This window comes from Triturus cristatus, chromosome 1_2 (assembly GCF_964204655.1).
Source record: "Triturus cristatus chromosome 1_2, aTriCri1.1, whole genome shotgun sequence".
Lineage (NCBI taxonomy): Eukaryota > Metazoa > Chordata > Amphibia > Caudata > Salamandridae > Triturus > Triturus cristatus.
This window is the reverse complement of record NC_140580.1, coordinates 1,047,441,909-1,047,460,588: the sequence shown is the minus strand read 5'-3', so window position 1 is coordinate 1,047,460,588 and position 18,680 is coordinate 1,047,441,909.

Sequence of the window (18,680 nt, the reverse complement as noted above, 5' to 3'; positions counted from 1 at the left end):
GCTGTACCTCTATAGGGAGCACAGCTTATTGCAAATATATATTTATAGAAGTTGGACAGTTATGCATGTACACATTATGCATAATGGAGGAAGGAAGAAAAAGGTGTAAAAGTGTCATGACAGTAAAACTAAAGATGATATTGTGTATCTTGTCATGTGCACACAATACAATCAAGGAACTATTCAACATCTTGTCTATAAGATTAGTTGTCCTGCACACCTGTTGCAAATGGAAATTACACCTGAATATCCAGGTATGATTCACAAAATGTTTAATGTGGGTATACATATCCTTCCCCTGTAAATACCAGTCCCAACTACTTCCAGAAAATCCTTTGAAGACAGAACCCCAGTTTTGGACTTATATATAGGAACAGTAAGCATTCCCAAAGGATGGTCTTCCAAATGATTGAGAATAGGAAGTGAACAGTCACACAGTTATAACTTCGTGGGTATTTACAAACACTAGACACATGTATTTGCAAACCTGATTTACACCTGATGCATTGCGATCTGTACAGGAAGGGGAGACAATCAGTAAAAAGTATTTAAAATAAAAAGAAATGTATTAAGGGACAAAAATGATTTATCACTAATATTTATCAGTCTTTCAAATTTAAATTGCTACTCAAATCCCTTTTGTGGCAAAACATTCTGAGCGCTTCCTTCTTACCAAGGGACTTCATCAAAAGTCCTTACTTAACAACTCAGAGAATATCTTGTTTATTTAATCTAGAAGAACTTCTGTCCATCCACCATTTTATATATATCTATATATATATATATGAAGATCTTTCTGCCGACCAAGGAGGTCGTGAATTAGTCAAAATCATGGTTGCCCTGTGATGTACGGATGCCTGTGGACGCATCCTGGTTTCTCATCCAGTGGCCGTGACGAGGGGTATACTGAGGTACAGAGATTTGGTTGTCCCTCATGCGGTGAGATGTGGTGGCCTATTCTAGAATTTGTTGTACTGCACCAAAATAGTAGGGCCAGCATTGTCTGTTTTGCATCGCGATAGGCATCTGATACTCAGTGGGGCGAGAAGTGGCATTTGAGCCTAGGGGCCAGATGTAAAATCAGTGGTGCGAGTACGATTTCAGGACAACATGGTGGCTGCAATGAAAACATTACAAGAGTTGCAGCCTTCCCATTATCTAAGAATCTATCAATAAAGATAGTCAAAGTACAATTTAAACCTACCAAATGCTCAGTTTGAGCATTGAGAAAGGCAGTTATGACCAAATGCTTCTGCTGCTGCTAATAAATGGACTGAAAACCATGTCAGTGCTCCGTACTCTTTCTCAGAAGTTGTTGTGTAACAGGCGAGACCCTATCCTTGCTAACATTGATGCACTCGCCCTTCGTTCGGTGGTTGGAGGTGGGACTTTCATAAATGGGTTTTATTGCCATACCACTGAACTGCTGCTGAAGGATCTTTTTGCCAACCGATGGAGGTTGTGAATTATTCAAATTCATTGTTGCCGAGTGATGTATGGAAACCTGCCGATGCATCCTGGGTTACCATCCAGTGGGCGTGACAAGAGGTATACTGTGGTACCAAGATTTGGTTGTTCTGCATGTGGTAAGATGTGGTGGCTAATTCCGGGATTTGTTAGAGTGCGCCAAAATAGTATGGCCAGCAGTGTCTGTTTTGCATCACAACAGGAATCCGAAACCCAGTGGGTTGAGAAGTGGCATTTAAGCCTAGGATACCAGAAGTAAAATCAGTGTTTGAGTATGATGTCAGGACGACATGGGGGCCGCAATAAAAACATTACAAGAGTTGCAGCCTTCCCATTAGCTAAGGATCTGCCAATGACATTAGCCGATGTACAATATAAACCTATCAAATGCTTTATGCTACATGGTTAGCAGTTTGAGCATTGAGAAAGGCAATTATGCCGAAACGCATCTGCTGCTTATCAAAAGGACTGAAAATTCTGTGAGTGCTCTGTACCCTTTCGTAGAAGTTGTGTAACAAGCGAATCCCTACCTGGCGGTTGCCAGTTAGTAGTTATAGTTACGCCATTGTTTCCATAGGAAAAACATATTTTGTTTTGTAATAACTTTGGCACCGTTTGACGAATCTTCAGGAAATTTTCAAAACTAGTGGGCCAGTCACTTCAGCTGCTGTCTGAAATGTTTGGGGGGGAATCGCCAAACGGGCTCCCAAAATGCTTTTTCCCCATGCAATTTCCCATTTGGATTATTGACACGACAACAGCCTGAACTGCTGAATGGAATTACACTAAATTTTGCAAAAAGCTAGATCTTGGTCCAGAAAGAGAAAAAAGATTTATGTATATCTAGGGATACATATCCTCCACTGTTATGTTCCGTCCCAAGTCCAGCACTCCTCAGGATTCGAGCGATGCTATAGGGTATCCACCTCTTGACATCCCCAACTCCTGCACTAATGGCACGGAAGGTTTAGGGCGATCAAGTGAGGGAAGGGAAGGAAGGGAACAGCGGGGAGAAGAACCTGTAAAGAAAAATACACAAACACAAACGAACACATAGGCCGATAAATGCTACTCTCATGAATTCTCACTAGAGCCAGAGACAACTTCTATTGTCTATCCATCCTGATTCTCACATTGTCTGCAACAATATTGCGTCATACGCTTACAGACAAGGAATCCAAAACCAAACCCATGCACCAAACATTCATACGTGGCACGAGATCATGGCCTTGGCAGGAGACGCCCCCCCCCCCTGTTGCCTAACTCCCTGAAAAGGTCTGCCTTGATGTGACAGAAGGGATTCCCTAAAGTACTAGTAAAGTCAGCGGAGGGTCTGGAAAGTCTTTAGGACGGCAGGAGGGGCGACACTCTAACCACTAGGGCTATCTTGATCACCTCGTTATAGCCATCAATCGGTGCACTACATGGTTCTAGCAGTCTCCTCATTTATCGTCGTAGTTGCTTTAGTCTTTATACAGATGTTACCTCACCGCACCTTTTATGATACAATCCATCAATGGAACGACCTGCGCACATTCACTCACCCTGGGGCGGGGTCTGGACGGGGCAAGTTTCAGGCAGGGTTCCCCACGGAAAGCCCACAGCGCTCCTGTCTCGGAGTCCGCTGTGATAGCTAGGTGAAAACACACACTACAATATTTGTCTGCTCCTTGGAGACGGAGCCGGGGCAAAGGGTACTGGGACAGTCCTCCCCTCGTTCGGGAGGGGGGTGCACTTAACTGACATCCAACGAGGGAGACATCCGAAAGTTCTTTGGCTGCCCGGCTTCAGGCAGCAGACAGGCCGCTTCGGAGCAAAATCGGACCCGCCAGACGAACAGCGATGAGACCGACGGGTCAAGGTCTCCTCTCGGCGATGGGAAACCAATTCCGGGAAGTTTCCCACGTCGGGAATCGACGACGGACTCGCTTCCAGGAATTACGCACACCGTCACCTGTGCGTTTCGTCGCCTTTATGATCGTGACTCCTCCCCCTCCGGATCTCGGGCATTCTGGGGGTCGTAGGCAAGGCATACACGCGATACCTACTTCCTGACAGTAGGTCCCCCTGCCCAGCGCCTCCTAGAACCCGGTTTGTTCGGGTGCTGGCGGTAGAAGGCACGAACCCTGGCCGGGGCATGTACATTACTATTGGGTTCCCACGAATCCTCTTCCGCCATGTATCCCTTCCACGATACCAAGTACTAAAGGTTTACGCCCCTATACTTGTAATCCACTATGCGTCTTACCTCGTACTCCTGCCCCACTGCCGAGGACACCGCCGGAGGTGGTCTCCTCAGCCCCCCCTTGGCTGGTTTCAAGAGACTGCAGTGGAAGACGGGGTGTATGAGAAGAGAGCCTGGAAGCCGTAGTTTGCACGCCACTGGATTGATCCTCTTCACTACTCGATAGGGGCCTATATATCTGGGATGGAACATGCTCCACAGTTTGAAGTGTATGTTCTTTGTGGACAACCACACCTTGTCCCCCTCCTGGTACAGAGGTCCCTCTACTCGATGTCGATCAGCCCATCTTTTGTATGTCAGTTTCGGCCGTATCAAGTGTTTCCTCGCGTTTGCATGTCCCTTACGTAACAATCGCATATGTGCTTGTACCGAAGGTTGATTGCTCGCCCTCCTGGGTAGAGTGAGCGGTAGAATCCTGGCACTGAAGCCGTAATTGGCTGAAAAGGGAGAGACGCCTATGGAGCTGTGCGCCGCATTATTGTATGACAGTTCGGCCATCCATAGCATGGAAACCCAGGATTCCTGAGCCTCTTCGGCATAGCATCTCAGGTATTTGTTCACAGTTTGGTTTAGCCTTTCCGTTTGTACATCTGTCTGGGGGTAAAAGCTTGTGGATACCGCCGACTCTATGCGCAGGGAACGACACCACCCCTTCCAGAAGCTTGCTATGAACTGGGGTCTCTATCTGAAACAATGACTTGAGGGATGCCATGGATCCGCACCACGTGTTGCAGCAACAATTGTGCTGTTTGGCTAGCAGTAGGCAGGTTCTTGCAGGGAATGAAGTGTCCCATCTTTGTTAGGCTATCCACCACCACTGGGATGGCGGAACACCCTTGATCTACCGGGACTCCTGTGATATAATCCAAGCTAATGTTCTGCCAGGGTGACTGAGGCGTGGGCAGTGGACAGGGCAGTCCCCTAGTCTTTGACGTGTCCGTTTTTCCCCTGGCGCAGTCCTCACATCTGGTGACCCATTCCTTTATGTCCGGGACCATCGTGGCCCACCAGAAGTATCTTTTGACCAGTAGGGTTGTTTTTTGTATGCCCGGATGCCCTGCTAACGGAGAGTCGTGACACCAAGCAAAAGCCTTTTCCCGAAGGGTCTGTGTAGGGACAAACAGACGATGGTGCTGAAAGGGCAGACCCTGCCGGAGGTGCCTCTCAGGTTTACGGTCAGCCCACCGGTTCCAGGCTTCGGGGCTCCTGTTTTTTCGTATGTTATCTAGGTAGTCCTCTGCCTTGAGCACGAAGATAACTTTGGCAGATGGTATGATAGCCTTTTCCGGGGCCTCCTCCTCCCCCTTCTGTGGTCAACACCCTGGACAGAGCATCCGCCTTACGGTTGTCTGCTCCTGGTCTGAAGGTGATGACAAAATTGTACTCCTCGAAGAAGAGCATCCACCTCATCTGTCTGGGGGATAGGCGTCTGGCGGTTTTTAGGTACTGGAGGTTCCGATGATCGGAGTATACCGTGACTGGAAACCTTGGTCCCCACAAATAGGGACGCCACACCTGGAACGCCTTCTTAATGGACAGCAGCTCTTTTTCGGCGATATTATAGTTCCGTTTGGCTGGGAGAAGCTTCCTGGAGAGGTAAGCCACTGGATGGAGCTGCCCCGTGTCTTTGTCTCGTTGCGACAGGATGGCCCCAATGACCTCATTGGATGCGTCTGCCTCTACTATGAAAGGGGTGTCGAGCTGAGGGTGTCGCAACACTGGCGCTGAGGTGAAAGCCCTTTTTAAGTACCCAAAGGTCTGTTCCGCTTCTGGGCTCCATTCGAAAGGCACGCCCTTTCTGAGTAGCCTGGTGATCGGGAGGGCCTTTAGCGAGAATCCATGGATGAAGCGCCGGTAATAGTTGGCGAAGCCCAGGAAGCACTGCACTTCCCGCACGTTACCTGGAACCGGCCACTCCTGTACTGCTTGTATCTTTCGCTCTGCCATACTGAGGCCCTCAGGACGGAGGATCACCCCCAAAAACTCGGCTTCAGACACACCAAACTCACACTTTCTCAGTTTGCAGAACAATCGGTGCTTCCTTAAAACCCGCAACACCTGTCTAACATGTTCCCTGTGGCTGCTCACAGTCTCCGAATAGATCAATATATCGTCTATGTAGACTACTACTGTCCTGTCTACATATTCCTTCAGCACATCGTTTAAGAAGTACTGGAATGCCGCTGGGGCGTTGCACAACCCGAACGGCATTACCAGATATTCAAAGAGACCGTAACGGGTCTTAAAAGCCGTCTTCCACTCGTCCCCTTGGCGGATGCGCACCAAATGATAAGCGCCTCTAAGGTCTAGCCTCGTATATATCTTAGCCTCGCGTACTTGATCCAATAACACGGGGATGAGTGGCAGCGGATACCGATTGCGAACGGTGTTCTTGTTCAGCATTCGGTAATCACAGCAAGCTCTCAATTCCCTATTGGCCTTAGTTATAAAAAACAAATGGGACGCAGCCAGAGAACGGAAAGGACGGATAAACCCAATGTCCAGGAAATGGTCCAGATAGTCTCTGAGGTGTTTCGTCTCTGGTTCAGAGAGCGCGTAGACCCTACACGAGGGTATGTTGGCTCCCTCCACCAGGTCTATCTGGCAGTAGTAAGACCTATGAGGTGGAAGGGATTCAGCCTGGGATTTGCTGAATACATCAGAAAACGTGGAGTATTCTCTCGGCAAACACTCCTCTTTTCCACTGCCGTAGCCGCTACTAACGGGTTGGCCAAAGCAGCTGCACAAGAGCCCCACCCCGGAACAAGGTGCTTCTGGCATTCCTCGGACAGGAATAGCACTGTCTTCTCTCTCCAATCTATGGTTGGATTGTGAAGACTAAACCATGGCATACCCAGGATAACCTCGTACTGAGGGGCCTCTATGATGTTCAGCGCCAAAGTTTCTATGTGTCGCCCTTCTCCTATTCTGATTGTCAGTCTAAGGTTCTCGGTTTGTTCGATGAGTAGTCCCAAGGTAAGTGGTTTACCGTCAACCGCCAACACCTCTTCGGGGAACTCCCGAGCTACCTTCCTTATGTCTAGCATTTCCACCAACCCGCTATTTATGAAGTTTCCTGTGGCCCGGAATCCAACATAGCCCTGACCTGATACTGTCTATGGCCGTTATCTAACCACATAGCCATCTCTATGTGTGTTTCTGTGTTTCCTGGTCGGGTTGTAGCCAGAGAAGGGATTCTCCAATGTTTGTCCTCCTTAGTCTCGGGAGCAACTGGAGTTACTGCGTGCCCCTCAGGACTCGTGACTATGGCTATGGACTTTCGGTTCTGGTTGTTCCCCCCTGGTCTCTTCGGTCGAGCGAGGCATTCACAGACGAAATGTCCCTTATTCCCACAATACATACAAAGCCCCTGTGCTCTCCTGCTCTCTCGTTCCGAACGTGACAAAGGGGCCCGAATGGCCCCCACCTCCATGGGTTCTGGGGCCAGTTCGCTACCGGCTGCCTCTTTCCTGACTCTCTCTCCACGGAACCTGTCACCGCCCCGATCTGTGATGCTCCCATCCAGCCGCAAGGCCTGACCGACCAGGTCGTTGCAAGTACGGGGCTGGGGGTCTATTCTGGCTATGACGTCTTTCAGATCGTCACATAGGCCTTGGTAGAAGAGAGACATCCTTTTTTCTTCTGGCCATGCTGCCTCAGCCACCAGCCGGTTAAAAGAGGTCAAATACGTCACCAATTTGTTTCTCCCCTGTTTTAGCTCTCACAGCTCCCTGTCCGCACTGAATGTAGTTGTGCGCCTATCGAATACCCCTTCGAGAGCGGCCCTAAACTCATCCCAATCGGATAAGACCGGGTCGTTATTCCGGACCAGCGGCACCTCCCAGTTGGTGGCGTCTCCAGCCAAGTAGGAAATAGCAAACGTCACCCTAGAGTGATTGTTCGGGGAGGAGGATGGCCTGCAAGAAAAATGCATCAAAATCTGTGTCAAAAACACCTGGATCTTCTGGGGGTCCCCGGTGTACCTTTCGGGGTTGGCTAATGGAATGGGGGGGGCCCGGTAACCTGGATGGGGGGAGACCCTGTGCTTACGGTAAAGGGGTTCCTAGACAGCCTATCTACCTTCTCGCGTAATGCCGCTGTTTCTACCCTGGAGACTGCCAGTTCCTGCTGAACTGCGGCTAATGCCTGCAACACCTCCTCCATACAGCTTCCCAACAGCACCCCTCGAACCGGGAGGAGTCTTAATACATGGGTTCATAATTCTGTTACGTTCTGTCCCCAGTCCAGCACTCCTCAGGATTCGAGCGATGCTATAGGGTATCCACCTCTTGACATCCCCAACTCCTGCACTAATGGCACGGAAGGTTTAGGGCGATCAAGTGAGGGAAGGGAAGGAAGGGAACAGCGGGGAGTAGAACCTGTAAAGAAAAATACACAGAGTGTTAGAGTGCGCCAAAATAGTATGGCCAGCAGTGTCTGTTTTGCATCACAACTGGAATCTGAAACCCAGTGGGTTGAGAAGTGGCATTTAAGCCTAGGATACCAGAAGTAAAATCAGTGTTTGAGTATGATGTCCGGACGACATGGGGGCCGAAATTAAAAACATTACAAGAGTTGCAGCCTTCCCATTAGCTAAGGATCTGCCAATGACATTAGCCGATGTACAATATAAACCTACCAAATGCTTTATGCTACATGGTTAGCAGTTTGAGCATTGAGAAAGGCAAATATGCTGAAATGCATCTGCTGCTTAACAAAAGGACTGAAAATTCTGTGAGTGCTCTGTACCCTTTCGTAGAAGTTGTGTAACAAGCGAAACCCTACCTGGTGGTTGCCAGTTAGTAGTTATAGTTACGCCATTGTTTCCATAGGAAAAACATATTTTGTTTTGTAATAACTTTGGCGCCATTTGACGAATCTTCAGGAAATTTTCAAAACTAGTGGGCCAGTCACTTCAGCTGCTGTTTGAAATGTTTGGGGGGGAATCGCCAAACGGGCTCTCAAAATGCTTTTTCCCCATGCAATTTCCCATTTGGATTTTTGACAAGACAACAGCCTGAACTGCTGAGTGGAATTACACCAAATTTTGCAAAAAGCTAGATCTTGGTCCAGAAAGAGAAAAAAGATTTATTTATATCTAGGAATGCATTTCCTCCACTGTTACGTTCCGTCCCCAGTCCAGCACTCTTCAGGATTCGAGCGATGCTATAGGGTATCCACCTCTTGACATCCCCAACTCCTGCACTAATGGCACAGAAGGTTTAGGGCGATCAATTGAGGGAAGGGAAGGAAGGGAACAGCGGGGAGTAGAACCTGTAAAGAAAAGTACACAAACACAAACAAACACATAGGCCGATAAATGCTACTCTCATGAATTCTCACTAGAGAAAGAGACAACTTCTATTGTCTATCCGTCCTGATTCTCACATTGTCTGCAACAATATTGCGTCATACGCTTACAGATAAGGAATCCAAAACCAAACCCATGCACCAAACATTCATACATGGCACGAGATAATAGCCTTGGCAGGAGACGCCCCCCCCTGTTGCCTAACTCCCTGAAAAGGTCTGCCTTGATGTGACAGGAGGGATTCCCTAAAGTACTAGTAAAGTCAGCGGAGGGTCTGGAAAGTCTTTAGGATGGCAGGAGGGACGAAACTCTATCCACTAGGGCTATCTTGATCACCTCGTTATAGTCATCAATCGGTGCACTACATGGTTCCAGCAGTCTCCTCATTTATCGTCGTAGTTGCTTTAGTCTTTATACAGCGGTTACCTCACCGCACCTTGTATGATACAATCCATCAATGGAACGACCTGCGCACATCCACTCACCCTGGGGCGGGGTCTGGACGGGGCAAGTTGCAGGCAGGGTTCCCCACGGAAAGCCCACAGCGCTCCTGTCTCGGAGTCCGCTGTGATAGCTAGGTGAAAACACACAATACAATATTTGTCTGCTCCGTGGAGACGGAGCCGAGGCAAAGGGTACTGGGACAGTCCTCCCCTCGTTTGGGAGGGTGGTGCACTTAACTGACATCCAACGAGGGAGACATCCGAAAGTTCTTCGGCCGCCCGGCTTGAGGCAGCAGACAGGCCGCTTCGGAGCAAAATCGGACCCGTTAGACGAACAGCGATGAGACCGACGGGTCAAGGTCTCCTCTCGGCGACGGGAAACCAATTCCAGGACGTTTCCACGTCGGGAATCGACGATGGACTTGCTTCCAGGAATGACGCACAGCGTCACCTGTGCGTTTCATCGCCTTTATGATCGCGACTCCTCCCCCTCCGGATCTCGGCCATTCTGGGGGTCGTAGGCAAGGCAGGTGCACGATACCTACTTCCTGACATCCACTGTGCATCCACGGATCCACATGGCAACAGCAATGCCGTGATTGTATGTCCGCAACCTGAGAGAAAAGTTGTGACTACCACTTTTGTCAATCGGGACACGGTTTCTGGGGGGTGAGTATAAAAAGTGTAAATAGGATATAAGAGTCAGAATAGAGGTATCCTTGTGCCATGGGACTAATGGAGGGGTCTGTGAGGGACCCGTCAAGGGCACAAAATTGTCCAAAAATATTTGTGGGGGGCACACAAGGATTTACAGATCCATGGCGCCTCTCAGCGCAGACCCACACTGTGTAAATCCATGGATCTGGAGCCCAATTAAACATACACCCACACAACCACCCACACACCCACTCACACACCCACTCAGTGACCCAGAACACCACTCACACACCAACTCACACAGCCATAGAGTTGCTCACACACCTGCTTAGAGACCCAGAGAACCACTCACACACCCACTCACAGACCCACAGAGGCATTCACACAGGCATTCACACATGCACACTCCACTCACACATCTGTACAGCCATTTAAACACCTACTCAGAGACCCACAAAACTACTCACACACCCATTCCCAGATCAACACAGCCAGTCACACATGCAATCACACACCCACTCACATACCCACTTACACACCCACACAAACACTCACACACCCACTCACACATACCATACAGCCACTCACATACCCACTCACAGACCCACACAGCTACTTACACACCCACTCACAGACCCACACAGCCAGACACACATGCACTGATACACTCACATACACACTCATACATCCACTTACACACCCACACAACAACTCACACACCCATTCATGTACCCAGGTTACAGAAACAACTAAATGTTACAGGGACATTACAGTTAGGAAATAGCATTAAAAACATGGCAATTCACTGAAAAAGCAAAGGTTAGAGAGATGTTATAGTTAAGAAACAGAATAAAAAAAACCTTAGAAAATAAAAAAACAAAGGTTACAGAGATGTTAAAGTTAGGTCCAGATTTTACACACACACAACCATGGACATTCAGCAGTTATAGTTATCTCAAGTAACTATAATTCGTGCCCTAAGGTAACTAAAACTCCCGCCCCTGCCATGTACTGCTAATTACTCTACATGTTACAACACTCAGAGCATCTTCTATGACATCAATAATAATATCACTGCAATCTGTGCAGTACAATTATTGATGAAAAAACTGTGCTGAATTTCTATGTTTTTTTGTGTGTAGAATCTGAACCTACGTATAACTTCCCTGTATTTGGTAGTTTTTTTGTGAATTCCTACGTTCTTGTTTGTGTATTTCCAAAGTATAACATCCCTGTAACCTTTGGCTTTTCAGTGATAGCATGCTATTTTTTAACTATAACGTCCCTCTAACCTTCGGGTTTTTCAGTGAGTATATATATTTATGTATTGTATTTATATATATATATATATATATATATATATATTTATATATATATATATATATATATATATATATATATATATATGATGTGATCAAGGGCACCTGATGCCCGAAACGCGTCATGAGATGAGGAATAAGGAACAATAAAAGAATATTGCCACTTACTTGTCCTGGTGGTCCGTTTCTGTCAGTTCGCCGGAAGGAAGTGCTGGGAGTTGTTTTGAATGCATATATATATATATGCAAGCTCCTTCTTCCCCACTCCAATATGCCATGGAAGAGCACTCACGGGGTGATATTAAAGTCTGTTTATTGAGAGCAAAACAGACGCATTTCGGCGCTTGCCTTTCTCAATGTTTTTATGTTCTCGCACGCCGAGTAAAACCATGTTTTTTTATACATTCAAAAACATTTACCACATGAGATATTCACAAACATAGATGATGGACTTGTATCCTACATTCTCTAATGGTCACCATATTAGAGTGGTAATGGATATAACGATATATATCAGTCACAAGGTATTATTTACATTGTAACATTTAACACATTGTCCTATTTCTATAAAAAAGACTGTGTTATGGCTAGATTGGCCCCACTCACTTATCCTGATTTTTTATATGAAAAACCTCGTACTTTCGCAAAATATTTCACCGTGTAACGGCTTTAAATCCAAATGTGCGTTTATGGTTGACCAAAGATTATTTTAGTTCATAGACCATCATCAAAATAAATCACATTTAAGCGTTATTCTGCCATGTATCAGCTTAAATACACATGTTCACGTGTATGTTTAAATTTCTAATAAAATACTTCTGCTCCTTCAAAATGTTTGTCACATTCAATTCAATTTGTATCAATGCATAGAATGCATATTCACACCACCTTCCTACAGATTCATATTATTAATTTAAACAATTAAATATTAAAAAGTTAATTAATGTGTTCAGAGTTTCTAATTTTTATAAGATCTTTCAAGTCTTAATAAAACATTTCAGTCCCCTAGATGTATTGCCAATTCTTCCCCACTATTCATTCCATTGTGCATCTTAGTTTGACGGTCAATAATATATCTTGATTCTAACCTTCTAAGTTTTATAATCCTGTCTCCTCCTCTTTTACATACTGGTACTGAATCTATACCAAAGTAACTCAACAGATCCCTGTTGATCTGACGTTTTTCAGAAAAATGCCTGGCGACAGGATACGTGACATCGTTTTTGCTATGGCACGCATGTGCTCCAATATCCTAACTTTTGTAGGGTGAATAGTGCTGCCTATGTATCTAAGTCCGCATGGACAGAGGAGACAATGTACTGCATGAGTGGTATTGCATGTTAAAAACTTATTAATGACTTTCTTCTTTTTTAGTCCTGGGATATCATAGGACAATGTTCTCTTACTATTTACACAGGCTTTGCACTTTCCACACGGAAAGAAGCCTTTCATGTCCTTCAACGTTCCCTTGGTGTTAACAGTTTTCTGTAAATGGCTCTGAACTAGATACTCTCTAATTGATTTAGCTTTTCTGAAGGTTATTTGGGGTGTGACAGGTAAATCTGGACCAATGACCACATCCGTTTTAAGGATGTGCCAATTTTTTCTCATTATCTTTCTCAATTGATTGGCATTTTCCCAGAATGTAGTTATCATTCTAAACTTGGTTATCGTTTCTTCGTTTGATAATGTCTTGGTTTTCTTCTTGAGCAATTCCTGTCTAGGTATGTTATTTACCTTATTCAGTGTAGTCTCAAGTAATTCTGCACTGTACCCTCACATTTTAAATCTGTCACAACTCTCTTTCACTGCCACCCTAAAGTCTTCTTACCTGGAGCTATTTCTTTTTCATCTTAATAATTCCCCATATGGGATGCTTTTGATCAATTGGGGTGGATGGCTATTTGCCGCGTGTAAAGAGACATATTCAGTTGATCATCTACTATGCTGACTTTCAAGTCCAAAAAGTTGACTGTTGCAGAGTCTACTTGGCCAGTGAACCGTAAGTTTACATTGTTGTTATTCAAATGTGAAATGAATTAATTCGCTAGGTCAATCGGCCCATTTCATACTATAAATAAATCAATGTAGCGATGCCATGCTACTACTCTGTCCATTCACTTTTTGTTCTCTGGTGCCCAGGCCACCTGCTTCTCCCACCAGCCCACAAAAAGTTTGCGTAGCTTGGGGTGAAGCAGGTGCCCATAGCTGTTCCAGAGATCTGCCTGTAATGATCTTCTGCAAACAGAAAAATATTATTAGTCAAACAAAATTCTGTTAATTCCAACAGCATTTTGTTGTGTTCAGCTAGTTTTAGCGGTCATTTGGACAGAAAATATTTAACAGCATGGAGGCCTAATTTGTGTTCAATACAAGTGTAGAGACTTGTAATGTCGGGGACAATTAGTTTATAATTAAAGTCCCACCTCAATGTCTCCATATGACCCAAAACATCTTTAGTATCCTGTATGTAAGAGGATAATTCAATCACAAATTTGAACAAAAAATTATCAATAAAGGTAGACAAATGTTCTGTCAGGCTGCCCTGTGAGGATACAATCGGTCTACCAGGGGGCCGATCCCTATCTTTATGTATTTTTGGAATGTGGTAAAAGGTTGGTATAATTGGATTGGAACAACAAAGAAACAGGTATTCGTCAGTTTCAAGCATAGATTTAACATACCATGATTTAATCAGTAAATGATATTGTGTTATGCTAATGTGGTAGTCCTCTTTTGTTATTTTTTCATAACAATGAATGTCCGAAAGTTGTCTTAAAGCTTCACCTTGGTACTGTTCCCTGGTCTGTATGATGACATTTCCGCCCTTATCAGACGGCTTGCATATTATAGATTCATCTTTACTCAAATTTATCAATACCTGATGTTGTTTTCTGGTGATGTTATATCCCATTTGAGTATTTGATCTCGTCTTTAGTTTCAACAAGTCCTTTGTCATTGATTCTGTGATGTCGATGGCATCGGTCGGTAATTGGGGCAAAAACTGCGACTTAGGCTTGAAGGGGCTACTTTCGCTTTCTTTATCAATCCCCAGCCTAATGGCCCGTTCCACTATGTCCATATTGATCATATCAGCCTCTGTTTGCTCAATACACAATGCCTTCATGACTTCCAATGCCAATAAATCGTCACAAGATAATACATCAGTCACACTTTGTTTTCTTTTGTGCTTTTGTGATTTTAGCTGCCATAGGTTTCAAATTGAAATATTTGTGGAGTTTAAGTTTTCTTGCTAGTTTGAACAGGTCAACGTGTGTTTGTGTGTATTCCAGTCTGTTTGAAGGGCAAAAAGTCAGACGCAGCTTCAACACTGATTCTTCATCACTCGTTAACACTTTTGGAGTGAGGTTAATATTAGTGAGGTTTTCTACTTGCATACATTTCCCCCTTTGCTGCGTGTCACCTTTGGGGAGAAATTTGTTCCTCCGGCTCCAGCCGCCTCTCCTTGTTTTTTTGCGGCTCCTTCCGGTGGTTTGTTTCTTCAACGTCTCATCCATGTTTGGCGCATGAGTCGATTTCCTCCTGAAATACAACCTTCCATTGATGTTCCTGAACCTTCCTCTCCTGAGGATTTGTTTGGGGTCATATCTGATTCTGATGTTTCAATTCTCCCTGCAGTTGGTGCAGCTTGTTTGGCAATTAGTTCTTTCCTTGGTCCATCATATTTCTTCGCAAAGGTTAGTATACGCCCTTGCGCGTAATCCTGTTTGTTTCGAATTTTCCTTGTTTTCTCTGCTTGATTTTCTGCTCATACTTAAGTAATCTTTTCTTAAGTTGGTCTCTTATTTCATCCATTTTGATTGTGACTTTCGCTATTTCCATCTCCATTTTGTTAATTTCCTCCAGCGCCTTATCCCTGTCGCTCCAAGCGAATTTAATGAGAATCATGAGCATCCCTTTGCTAGATTGGGCTGTATGCTGTACCCATTCATCCAGCAACAATGGGTTCGGGTTCTCATAATTGGGGATAATATATATTCTTAGTTCTCTTGGGACACGATCAACGTCCACATAGCTCTGGAGGGAAGTTGCCTCCCACCACTTTCTCATCTCAAGTTCGTAAAGCCTTTCAAGACTAACACACTTTGAAACCAAGTTCGTATTGCCTGCCAGATTTTTTATGCTTTTGAATGTTTGTGCAGGTGCAGGATTTTTCTTAAACATGTCTAACGCCACATCGTGGCATGAAGATTCATCAAACATTGCGTTGCTCTTTCACCATGAGCCACGCATTCTAGTGGTTACAATAGCTTTGACTCTTCGTTTACACCCCTTCGTCCTGTCGGAAATATCACAAACTGCAAGACAATGTATCGCTTACCGACTTCGTTGCCTCGGCGCCTCCGTGTGTCCACTGACCCACTTGTTGCCTTCCTCACGAAGCCGGATAATCTGTCTCGGACGGTGTCACCGTATATTTAAATGTCTGCTCTAATACACCATTCCAGCTGCACTCGCGGACGGGTGCTTTGATGGCGGTGGTGTACCGCAAAAATATGCAAGCTCCTTCTTCCTCACTCCAATATGCCAAAGAAGAGCACTCACGGGGGTGATATTAAAGTCTGTTTATTGAGAGCAAAACAGATGCGTTTCGGCGGTTGCCTTTCTCGATGTTTTTATGTTCTCGCACACCGAATAAAACCATGTTTTTTTATACATTCAAAAACATTTACCACGTGAGATATTCACAAACATAGATGATGGACTTGTATCCTACATTCTCTAATGGTCACCATAAACAGACTTTAATATCAGCCCCGTGAGTGCTCTTCCTTGGCATATTGGAGTGGGTAAGAAGGAGCTTGCATATTTTCGTGGTACACCGCCGCGATCAAAGCACCCATCCGCGAGTGCACTTGGCACGGTGTATTGGAGCAGACATATATATATATATGGTTTTGTACGAGTGAAATGTCCAATTAACCGTAACGTCCCTGAAACCTATGGTTTTTTCAGTGAATTTCTAAGGTTTTTTAAATGCTAATTTCCAACTATAATGTGCCTGAAACCTATGGTTTTTTCAGTGAATTTCAAAGGTTTTTTAAAGGCTAATTTCTAACTATAAAGTCCCTGAAACCTATGGTTTTCTCAGTGGATTTCAAAGGAATTTAAGTGCTAATTTCTAACTATATTATAGCAGTTGCATTTTCAGATTGGTCTAGAAAGGTGAGAGCGGCCTCCAAACACCTTTTAGCAATCCCATTGCGTGGGATTTACTGGAGGTAACAGGAGGGGTAGTTAGTCCCCAACGTCAACCTTGGGGGCCAACTACCCCTTTTAATGCCTCCAGTAAGTCCCACACAGCAAGATTGCCAGCTTGTTATATAAGGCACCGCCCCCTTCCTGCACCACTGTGCAAACGCGCCCCCCCGGCGCATTATACGTTGGGGGATTAAGTCACCTTGAATCCTGAGGGTCCATGGCAGCCAACTAGCCCACCAGGTATCTCCAGTAAGCACCACAGAGCTGCGTTGCAGAGAGGTGTTCTGAGGCCACGCCCCTTTTTACACCACACTGCAAACGCGGTTTCTGGCGCACTGCTGCCTGGAGGATGAAGTCCACTTTTGTCCGAGGACCATATCGCTCCACCAGCAGTGCACCAGAAGCCAGGTGTGCAGAATGGTGTAAAAAGGGGCGTGGCCTCAGACCACCTGTCTGCAACACAGCTCTGTGGCTCTTACTGGAGGTACCTGGTGTGCTATTTGGCCCCCAGGGACCCTCAGGATTAAAGGGGGCTTAATCCCCCAATTTACAACGCGCCGGGGGGGTGTTTGCACACTTGTTATATCAGGCCCCGCCCCCTCCCTGCACCACTGGGCAAACGCACCCCGTGGCATGTTGTATGTTGAGGGATTAAGTCCCCTTGAATCCTGAGGGTCCCTGGGGGCCAACTAGCCCACCAGGTACCTCAGTAAGCATCACAGAGCTACGTTGCAGAGAGGTGTAAAAGGGGCGTGGCCTCGAACCACCTCTCTGCAACCCAGCTCTATGGTGCTTACTGGAGGTACCCGGTGGGCTAGTTGGCCCCCAGGGACCCTCAGGATTGAAGGGGACTTAATCCCCCAATTTACAACACGCCAGGGGGCGTGTTTGCCCACTTGTTATGTCAGACCCTGTCCCCTCCCTGCACCACTGTGCAAATGTGCCCCCTGGCTCATTGTAAGTTTGGGGATTAAGTCCCCTTGAATCCTGAGGGTCCCTGGGGGCCTGAGCATTTTCTTTTTTTTTTTTAAACTGGAAGGGGGCCGCGTGGCCCCCTTGCCTGGGCCACAATTGGCCCCGGGGACCCCATTACCTGGGGCCTGGCCTGGTTTTGTTTATTTTTATATATTTGCAGGGAGGGGGGTCGTGTCATCCCCTCTTCCCTGGGCCATTTCTGGCCCGGGGACCCCATCCACCAGGACCCGGCCGTTTTTTTTACAATTAACGCAGAGGAGGGCCCGTGGCCCCACTCACAGGCCAGTCCTAGCCTCGGGGACCCCATCCCTCAGGGCTGGCTCTTTGCATTGGGGACCATGGTGAGAATCCCAATGCCCTCACGGTCCCGCCAGCTCCCCACGTCCCACGGGAGTCAGCATTGCTTTTGAGCAAGGGGAGTTGCTCAAAAGCAATCTGCTTTGCTTCATTGAAGCGAGAGCAGGTTTTCCTGCTCTTGCTTCAATGAAGCAAAGCAGAGTTTGCTATGACAGGGCGGGAGCCTCACAGCTCCCGACCTGCCATAGCAAATGGCAATGTCCTGGGGGTGGGCAACCCGCGACATTGCAGGAGCTGGCCCTGGGGGTGGCGGTCCCCAGGGCCATCAAGGGCTCCTGGAGGGGGGCCGTGCAGCCCCCCTCCCAAGTTTTTAAATCCCCGGGGAGGTAGTGGTCCCTGGGGGTCCGCTACTGACCCCTGCATTTTTAACCAGTGTGTGCCCCGGGGAGGTGGTGGTCCCCCAGGGTGTGTGGGGGGTTCTTTCCCCCCACACATCATTTTAATTTTAAAACAGAGCCCCGGGGAGATGGGGGTCCCCAGGGCTGTGTGGGGACACGTGCCCCCGCATTTCATTCTCAAAGCCGGGCGGTCCCCGGTGCAGCATGTGGGGGGTTGGGACCCCACACGCAATTTTTTTTAAAGCCCCGGGGAGGTGGCAGTCCTCGGGGCTGCGGGGGGGCCGCAGTGCCACCTGCATACATTTAAATAAGCCTCTTGGAGGTGGCGTACCCCTTCAAATTAAT